The following is a 10,648-nucleotide window of genomic DNA, read 5'->3' as shown; positions in this document are numbered from 1 at the left end:
AGTTTAGTAGTTCAGGGAGTGCTGAACTACTAAAAGACAATAAAGACAAAGAAGACTTCCCTCAGAGAGATCAAACTTTTATCTGCATTTTAGAAAGCACAGATCAACACTTGAACATTGTCAGTAATTACTTGAAAATACCCTCCCTGCATTTGTTAGAGCACCCAGTAGAAACCCCAAATCACCTCCCTGCTCACTGTCGGTGTCTTAAAACTCTACTATGAACTGTGTTCAGATCATTAATCGCAACAACCACTATTCTTGAATATGCGTTTAACAATGATTGGTTTCCACAGAATTTAGTTAACTGGTACGGTATTTACAACCAAAAAAAAAGGTTCACAAACATGAGCCAGTATCAGTGTAGCAAATGTAAACTGACTGAGGAACAACAACAAGATTAGTGGATTTAAAAACAATTAATGTTGTTATATGACTAATGATATCATCATTAAAAAAAACAAAGGCAACAAAGTCATTTCAAGAGTTGCAAAACAAATTTGTTCAGAGATGATGATGTCTGAGAAATTTGAATATCTGGTTTTCCTTTCATGAGAACAGGCGGCTCTGCTCACTGCTAGATGTTGTCATCCAGATGAAACACTGAATCCAACCAGAACATTATTTAAATCCTGAAGGTGCACACAGCCAGACATCATCAATCAATCTGTGTTACCTTCTCTATCTTAGGTCATTTTTTTCTTCTTTTTTTTTTGCTTTAATGGTGGAGAGCAACTTCTACATGCTGATATTATCGCCGAGAGACTGTAGTTTTTTCAATGGGCCCTTGTTAAACTGTGCATGCCTGAATTGCCTGTGGTCATAACTTTTACAATCCAGCTGATGGCCTGTAAGTTTACTGCTCCTGCTGCAGTTATTTTTCAGTGCAGCTGTGGAAGATTGGTTTTCCATTTTTCATCTTCTCTACAATTCAAATCGCCCGTAGAAGCGTCTCTGTACACCGTACAAATTTCATTTAAAATTCTCTGGCTCCAGGAAATGGTAAGTTGTGCTGTTTTTTCATTATTGTATTTGCTTTATATGGATTTTACAGACTGTTGAGGATGTAAAGATTTAATAATAGCACTAAATAAATACAGCTTTTTTTTATAGAACTGGTAAGTTGTAGTTTTGAAATAAGGGTGTTGATTTTACTTTATTTTCTTTTATTATATTTCCCTCTAAAGTTTCCCTTTATAATGTTTTGCAATGTGGTCATTTTATACGTTCAAGTGCTGTTGCCTTCAGTTGTCAGTCTCAATTGCTGACTGGCTTATTTTTCAAGATGTTCACCGCTGGCTCATTGTGTTTGTGTTTGTTTCACTGCAGCACACAGCTGACAGAGGCCTGTCTCAGACAAAGAAGAAGAAACGTTTTATTTCCTTTGTCCGTCCATCTTTCTTATTTGAAATACCGTGATGTGTGGTGGTTTCATATTTGAGGATTCTCTCTGATCTCTGATAAGCTGTTAACCTTCACCCCTTGTTCTTACTTTTCAGTTCAGTTCTACAGTTGTAGCTTTTAACTTGAACTGTACATAAAGCTATTGTAATCCTGTCTGTAGCAGCTTTTTATGCATTCTCTGCCCCTTGTCTGGCTCTTTTTAAATAGTTCCCCAGATAATCATAAGGTCTCAAGTATCAAGATCAGTACTGGCCACTTGGTGAGGTTGAAAGTAGTCCTCCACACACTTCTCATCCTCTTTCCTTCTCTTTTTCTCTTCAGTTACCTCAGATACACATAATTTATGTCCAGTTTCTCCTGAACTCAGCTCAGTCTTCACTGCCACAAACACGGACGTGTGCAAATCCTGGAGAGTGGAAGTCGGCTCCTAGAATGCATACTGGTGCACGATGATCGAACACAAGGGCCTGTGCACTAAAACAAAGAGGTTGGTTCTAGGTCTAGAGGATGCTAAGAAGAATAAGAGATCACAGTCCAAGGTGAACGACGAGACACGCCCTGTGAAAGAGAAAGTGAAGATACTTTCGTTAAGGTGACATGATTACTTGTGCTTCAACAAAGTAAGCATCTTTAATTCATCTTATAATCATAATTTAAGTGTTTATCCACTTGTTATCTAGACATAAGATGAGTTTATCAAGTACCTGTATTCACTGATTTCATGTTCTGGTGCATAAATTATCCGGGCCCTCGTTTATAAAAGTTGGATGCTTAAATGAGGCTTTAATGGGATCTTAACATAATTTTTCAGTTTATACTTGATTTATGACATTGTCTGAATGAAGCTGAGTCTGCCCATATAGAAAATATGTTTTGCACCTGTCTAATTTAAAGTACCTTGGGGTTTGTAATAAATCTTGCACCCCATACAGATCAGATTTCCACTCTCCATCATTGGCATCTTAATGTAAAGTTATGGAAACTTGGAATTCAATCATGGTGCCCTTCAATATGCTTTAAAGATTAAATTTGTTTTGAAGAGTGTTACCAGAACCATTAAAATTTTAGGCCACTTTTGTTACCAAAATATTCATGCGGCGTGCACACAGCTCACCAGGGGGGTTCACATGCTGTTCTCATGCCTGGAGAAACCTCACCACAGCAGGTACGTAATGAATTGTGTCAGATATAAACTTTGTTTAAAACTGATACATGTCAAGCTGTTGTTATATAGAGAGTCCTTAAATTAAAAATCAGCTCCAATCCGAAAGTTATTTATTCAAATTAATTATTAAAGGATAACACTGATGATACTCCTTCTCTTATTATTGTCAACAATTCCTATGAAAAGACCAAAATTGTCTGAGTAGCCAAAGCCTGATATACTCCTCTGTGCCATAGAGCTCCATTGTTGAACAAAAACTGTTAAAAACACATCACTGAGACACACTGCTGCACTAGGTGACATGTTATTTCATTCCCATGGACACACACAATGTAATTTATTTTGAGCCAGTCCCACAAACACCATCCTGTGTTGTAAACCACTGCCAGTGCACCAGATTTGTATCAACCCACACCTGAAAATAGTCCCCAACAAATATACACTATTTCCTCCTCCTTTGAGTGACGTTTGCTTATAAGTGCAGTACCCAGCTGCTTTAGGATACTACTGAGCCCCTTTAAAAAACATTAAGGTATATATTGTTGACCTATATTTAAAGATTTATGTCTTCCAGTAGGAATGAATGGGTTTGGGGTTGAGTGCCAAAGACTATAAGGCAGGAAAGTTGGAAAGTAATAAGAGATGGACAAACACACTGCTGTCTTTTACATTAAAGGATAGGTTCACAATTTTTCAAGTCTGTCCTAAAACAATATTCAGGAGCCCAAATGAACCTTGACAATGTTTTTCTTGTTGTAATAAATCCTCCTTTTCCTATCAGCCATTAACAGATCCCTTTATAATACACTTACGATGCAAGTGATGGGGGACAAAATTCACAGCACTCCTTCCATGTAAAAATGTATTTAAAAGTTCATTTGAAGCTAATATGAGGTTTCAGCTGTAAAAATTAGACAAATCAAGTCAATATCTTTCAAAGTTACAGTCTTTTTAGTGCCAAATTCTCTCTTTTTGTTACGACACAAAGAGTGGGTTTTATGCTAAAAAGACTGTAACTGAGGAAGATATCCTCTTTATTTGACTAACTCAGACTGCTGAAGCCTCATTTTTTCTTCATAAAAACTTTCAAATACATTTTTGCTCAAAAGGAGGACTAATGGTCAGTATGGACAGAAGGAATGATTGCAGAGAGCAAAACCTGTTTCAGTGTTCATACGGGCACCTCACTATTGTTTGAAGACAGACTTGAAAAATTGTGGACCTATCCCTTAAGTATGAGCACTGTCACCTGGGAAGGTGACATTAGTATTATAAAATGATTATTATCAATATTATGGCCACAGACTGAAAGGGGGAAATTTAGTCCACAGCTAATCTTGTTTGCTTGTTTTGTGTTGTTGGTTTCATCAGCATTTAGTTTGGAATTTGTCTCTGTGCTCCCTGAACTGTTTGATGGCTACTTTTCTCTCTGCTTTTTTTATTTTACTGTACAGCTTATAAAGACAAATAAGGATAGAAAGAGATCTTGGTGTTATTTGTATGTTTTGTCAGGCATGACCATGTTACACTAGCAAGTACAATATTGTCATTATGTTGCTCTATATTGTAATTTTAGCATACTGCTATTCTCCCTTCCTTTTCCTGTCCTCAGTATATTCTCTATCCCACTTGCTGAGGCATCCTTGAGCAGACATTTAACCTCTAATCGACATAGTGCTTTGACCAAACGTGAAAAGGACATTTTTCAGAGATGAATAAGGCATGGGAATTTAAACATGTGACATCCCAGATGTTATTACTCATGATAGATCAGATTGCACGAAAGGATGAAGGAATGCGTCATCTTTGTACTTGTTTATGAAGAAATATGTTATATTTTCAGTATGGCATGCATTCATAAGCCTTGTCAATCCAACCTGAAGACAACCCAAGATTGTGGCTGTTCATGTCTTATCTTGATACTGAAGGATTCATTTTGTTTAATTAAAGCTGCACTAATCAATGTATTTGTATTAATAAAGGATCAGACGACTATATGTGATTTGAAAGGAGTCACTTGTAGTGATGAACCCACAGAGAATTATCACCTGAGTCTGCAGCTCCTGTGGGGTCTATGGAGTATTTGAGCATCTTTAAAATTCATTGTTTCAGTTTTACAGCTGCAATTTAACTGTTCTTTTTTATTTCACTCTCATCAGCCTGTTTTCAAACGCTATTAAATTTGTTACATTTCAAACACTTCAAGACACATAATTTCCTCAATGATTTATATCACTCTGACATTGGAAAAACATCTTCTTTTCAAGACCCAGACTCAGTGCTACATTATTTTTCAAACATATTTGTCCATATTACTGAGAGCCATGCTCCTAACAAAATGTTTAGAATAAAAAAATGATGAAACCCCTGGTTTTCTCCTGAACTTGCTCTAGCTATAGGTAATAGAAATAAACTTTGGTCCATTGCTAAAGCATCTGGCACAAACACTGACTGGCAGAACTTAGAGCAGTGGAACCGTGTCATCACCTCTATAAGAAAAGCAAAACCTGACTATTACCTGACTATCTGCCTCTCGAAGTGCAACAGTAATGGAAACACACTCTAGAAATGGGTAAAATCCTTAAAGAACTCATCCCCCACGTTGCTGCCACGTTTACTGGATGAGTAAATGAGTAGCCATATCAACTTTACAAGACTAAAATATGTCAAATGTGTGTTATCCAAGCGGCAACCTCCAGGGCTGAAAAATGAAGCCAACGCTGAAGTGCCAATAACTGCAGTTCCTCGAATGGCCACTTGAGGCTGGCTCCAAAAGCGAGTCAATCCCCATAGACCCCCATGTAAAAATGGGGGTCTTTAAACTTAACAGCAGAAATAAACATGTTTACAGCCTGTTTTTTGATCTCTATAGCTTATTTCCCCGTTCATGACAACTGTTCGAGGGGTTCATTTTAATATAACTCACCCATTTAAATTTTATTAAGGCTTATAATTATGCATAATTAGGGGCTTTGAGTGACAAGTGGGTGTAGTCACAGGCAAGTCGTTACCAGGGCGACAACATTGGTTAGGTAACATAACCATGGCATAACTCGAGATTCACAGAGTATACGTAGCCACAGCCATCGCTACTTCAATGTGTTTTCAGTTCATGAAAGTTAATTGTAACATTTTGGTTGCCTTAAAAAGTCTTGTTCAGCGTTTGATTGTTCTAAAAGACCCTGTAAGGAGTTGGATGTTAAGTTTTTTCCATTAAGTACATTTTATTTTAGGGTTTGTTGTGTTTGTTAGTGAAAATTAGCATTAACATTATCACAGTTAACTATAGACTGTAAATGCACCATCCTAACCAAGCTAGCAGCTACTGTTAGGGTCAGTTCCACCCTCTGTTCCAAATATGGTCACTTCTGGCTCCAAAAATCCAAGATGGCGACAGTTAAAATGCCATGGATGTATAATAAGAGCTGGATAGGGCACCACTGCTCAGCCTGCAGCCAATTTTTCCTACTGGTCTTTTTTTGGTGTATGCACCAGGCGAGCAATTCTTATAGGACTGAATGGGCCCCATTTTTAGTCCAGTATCCAGCTCTTATAATACATCCATGCAAAATGCAAACTCAAGGCTTGAAAATGGAAGTCCACAAACCAGTGAGTGATGTCATCGTGGCTACATCCATTATTTTATATTTTCAGTCTATGCAGGTAGCTTGTTGTTGAAGTTGGAGTTCTGCTCCTAAGTTGCCAAAAGGTAAAAGATTAATACAGCTTTAAATTTCTTGAGGTAACAATAACAACATTTCATGTGGCAGCATATTTCTCGACTTAGAAAAATTAACGTCTGTATACCAACTTTCTTCTTTCCAGCCTGCTGGCCATGTCAAGGTCCAGAAACTAAGCTTTTCGGCATCTCTGAGGCTGTTTTATTAATTCATGACTGCTGGATGTAACCTTCAGCCATGTTTCACAGTAACTCGGGTTTGTGCTAGGGTGGAGACTTCAAAGCAGCAGGGGACATAAATCTGTTTTATCAAGCAGATGGTCAGGAAAACAGATATATAAAGACTTGTAATCAAAAGCTATTAGCATGGCACAGCAAATCAAGATCTTATTCGTTACACCCCAGTTCAGCTCCAAAAATTTGTGATCAATAGATGATGAAAGTCACTGAATCAAGCATGTTCCGGTTTAAGACTCAATTTTCTTCTCAATTCATGAAAAGCACTTCCTCATTGACGTCCAAATTTAGGTGGTTGTTATTCCTTCCAATAAGACATGTTTATGGCGTGGGCTGAATTGCTTTGCCTCCTCTGGATGTATGCATCATGTCTGTGATCAGGGACAACAGACGCTGTAAGAAGAAAAAAATCCCAGTGGAGTGCTTCTTCTTCCCTCAGTGGTGCTAGTGGCTATCTGGCAGGCTGTAAAGCACAGCAAATATTCTGAGCCAGCAAGTGAAATAAGACCTTAGTGTTGAGACTTTAGAAACAATATATTGTTTACAGTCGTGCTGTACAACAGATGTGGCAGCATATTTCTATCTCAGTGAAATACTGTGTTGGTGTTGTACTTTAACTTGTGTGAGCGGAGCCTGGAGATCTGACCTGATTTTACTGTTTTAGCAGCTTCAAAGGAAAAGAGCAGCCCAAACAGTAAATAAGTCTAATACTGTATATATCGCCACGCAATTAAAAACAGTGTTTAACTGTATGTCAAGTTAACTGTATGTGGGATTTTGGTATTGCAGTTTTTTGGGAAGTACTATATAAGGAATCCTATTGTAGCACTGTATTGTTTGTAATGAATCTACATGCTTGTTTTTTTTTTTAAAAGATCCCCTCCAGACGTGTTTTAAGATATATATAATATACTCTACTTTGAATAATAATTTATGTCTAACAAAAAAACTACCTTAAATGTGAAGCTACAGCCAGCAGCCAGTTACAGTAGCATAGTTTAGCAGGAAACAGCTAGCCTAGCTGACTCAAAGCTAACAAAATCTGACCAGCAGTTCAATAACACATGATATCTCGTTTGTTTCAGCTGTACAAAAATTAGAGTGTGAAAATAATATGTTGTGGTTTTTTGGGGGTGTTATGACTATTTTGTGACTTTCTGGTGTCTTGTCATCTATGCTATGCTATAAGCTAGCTGGCTGCTAGCTGTAGCTTCACATCGACTGAGTGGTATCAACCTCGTCAAGATAGTATGCATATTTCCCAAAATGTCGAACTATTTCTTTAACAAATTAATTTAAAAAGAAATATACAGTAAATGCAATGTTAAAGACTAATTGTATCGCTGAAATCATTAATTAGGGGATACAATGTACATACTGAAATCTTTGAGAATTCAAAATGAATCTCAGAATCATTCGACTTGACATTGTCTTGCCACTTCTCCTCGAATGGTTGCCCTTTTATAATTCCACTAGGCTTAACACAAACCAGTGTTTGGGATTTAGGGCAGCAATAGATGGATTAGAACATACAGACTAGAATACAACCAGAGAGAGACGAGCCTCATATGCAGTGTGTCTTTGAGGTGCTGTTTCGCGTAATTAATCTGCCTAGCTTCACTACACTCATGCCATATTTCACAATGACACTAATAATGCCTAATTATATGATGTTGTAAAATCTTAGTTGGTGTTTAAACATGTAATTTAGACAGTGTAATGGTGCATATAATGCATTTTACTTTTAATCACTCTGGGTTTTTCGTGAGGAACTGAAGGAGCGAGGCTTTGCATTTCAATAGAGCCACTTGATTAGGGAGTATGGTTGTTGCTGTTGTTGTTTTTCAGCAGATACTGTTTACTCTGAGCTCTGCCTCCCAAAATTCTCCCCTCCGCCCCTCTCCTGGAGACAACTCAAAGACCCCCTGCTGGCAGCTCAGCAGAGCAGCTTTATCTGGGTTCTCCGCTCTCCCGTCTTTCCACAAGCCTCGTCTCATTGTGTCACCCCAATGTGTCAGCCACAAGCTGCAAGTCACAGTCACAAACTGCATCTCAGGGATGAGAGAGCCATTCATTAGAGCATCACCACCAGTTCTAACAACAAAGGTTCACTGTTTCATTTCCCATCACTCCATATGCATGTAAATTAATAGGAATAAAGAGGCAGGGAAGTGGATGTTCTGTTGACAACAGTTAGAGGAAATTTGTGTGCAGTGCAACAGAGATAATTTTCAAAGTTATCTCTTCAAAGGGATACTTTGAAAAATGTTTTGTCACAAGGAGTAGCATGCATATCCCCCATAGCTGTATGAAATATGTACAATATTTACAGTGAAGCTTATGCCAGTGAATCACATCGACTTAAGTTTTCAATGTCACCTCAGCCTTAAATTACCAGATTAATGCCTGTTTAGATCTTTGTTTCCATCATGAATACAAGATCCAGCTAGTCTGATGGGAAGTTTGTCCTCGTTTGGTTATTTTCAGAGGGTGTATGATAGTATGTCTTTGATGAGGGTGCATGATAGTATGTCTTTGATGAGTTTAGGCATAACTAAGACTACAATGCTGTAACAAAGGCTGCAGAGTCCAGGGAATTTTGATCACAGGCACAGTTCACAGTTGGGTGTCGTTTTGAAGCAAAATGAAAAGTAGACTTTATTTGAACCTTCATTAGCTATTAATTAGGCTTTAGGCATGACTTTGCTGATGTCAACCCTGGTTATCAAGAGAATATTTTGTGTTGTGATAAGTCGTGACAAAGGTCATAAAGACAAAAGGTGTTTGCACCAACTAATCTATGATCCCACTGAAAAACCCACAACAAGAACTTCTTCAAAGGTTTCATACAGTAATTACTAATGCGTGCATGCAGCTTACTTTGTTTTACATTTGGTGCAAAATTGAAATGGTGGGCTTCCTTTCCAACTAGCAACCAAAAACTACAATTAAAAACTTATCTTGTGTTACTTGGAGGAAACTTTTGTTGCACATCTCTACATCTCTAGATCCAAATAATTACCTGTCTTAAAATAAACTGACACTGCATTGACTCAAAGTGGGATATCAAAGTATTTCTGATACTTTCGGAGGCAGCAAGTTTTGTTTCCACAGTAGATTTCCTTTTTACTGGAGTACTGAGCCAAAACAAACCAATACGAAAAAGAAAGAGAGGGGAAGCATTTTTCTTTTAAATTGGGAAAAGAGTCACTGGGGACAATTATCATATTTCAGTTATTTATTTACTGAGAAGTCATTTTTTATGCTGTGTGCCTTAATAATTATGTGAAATGTGAGTACAGTCCCTGGTCAGTTTTTTCCAAATTATAATAGACTCTAATATGATTTTCCACTTGAACAAGCTCCACTCAAAACTCAACCCTGTGAATTATGTTTACTGCCTAAAAAAAGAAACACTTTCTTCTCTAAGCTAGTAACAGGATAAAATACTGTCTCTCTACTGAATGAAGCTGGTTTGCTGAGTCATATAAAAGAAGCTGAACATGTATCACCAGCCCTCCCTTAACCGTCCATCCCATTTCTGTCCATGTTTTTTTTCCCAGATTTTATGAGATGTGGTATCACCCTACAGGAATCCACTCACACTCTCCCACTTTGTTGTTTTCACATCTCTGTCCCTGGCAGCCCGGTGAATTAATGTTACTCATGTAAGCAAAATACTGTCACTGCAGTAATCTGGTAAGAAAGACTATTTATTTCATTCCTCTCTGGCTGTATTGATCTGTGGAGCTATCTGAGCCCTGTGGTGAGATTGTATTCCACGCAGAGTCCATGCAGGCAGGTAGGCAGGACTGCTGCAGTGTAAACCAGCATGTCAGCTATCCTGTCATCCAATAAACCCCACTCCTCCTCTGTGAGCACATTTAAAATAGATTTAAATACAATTCCTCCTGTCATGAATGTTTTACTGCTGTTTTTTTGATGACTGGGTTAAAGATTAAAAAAAAAAAAAAAAAAAAGCTGAACTCCTGTTTCCTGAAATTACATTAAAGTGCTGGCTGAATGCGGTGCGTTAAAAAAGACTACACAGAGACTGTTTATTGATTTAATCAAACAGTCATACGCCCAGAGTGACAAACTCTGAACAGTATTTCATTGATATTGGAACAACATGTACCAACTGACAAGCATCTACAGCCATG

Source organism: Thunnus thynnus, chromosome 1 (genome assembly GCF_963924715.1).
Source record: "Thunnus thynnus chromosome 1, fThuThy2.1, whole genome shotgun sequence".
Classification (NCBI taxonomy): Eukaryota; Metazoa; Chordata; class Actinopteri; order Scombriformes; family Scombridae; genus Thunnus; species Thunnus thynnus.
The sequence above is the reverse complement of the archived record's forward strand: the minus strand, read 5'-3'. Positions refer to the sequence as shown.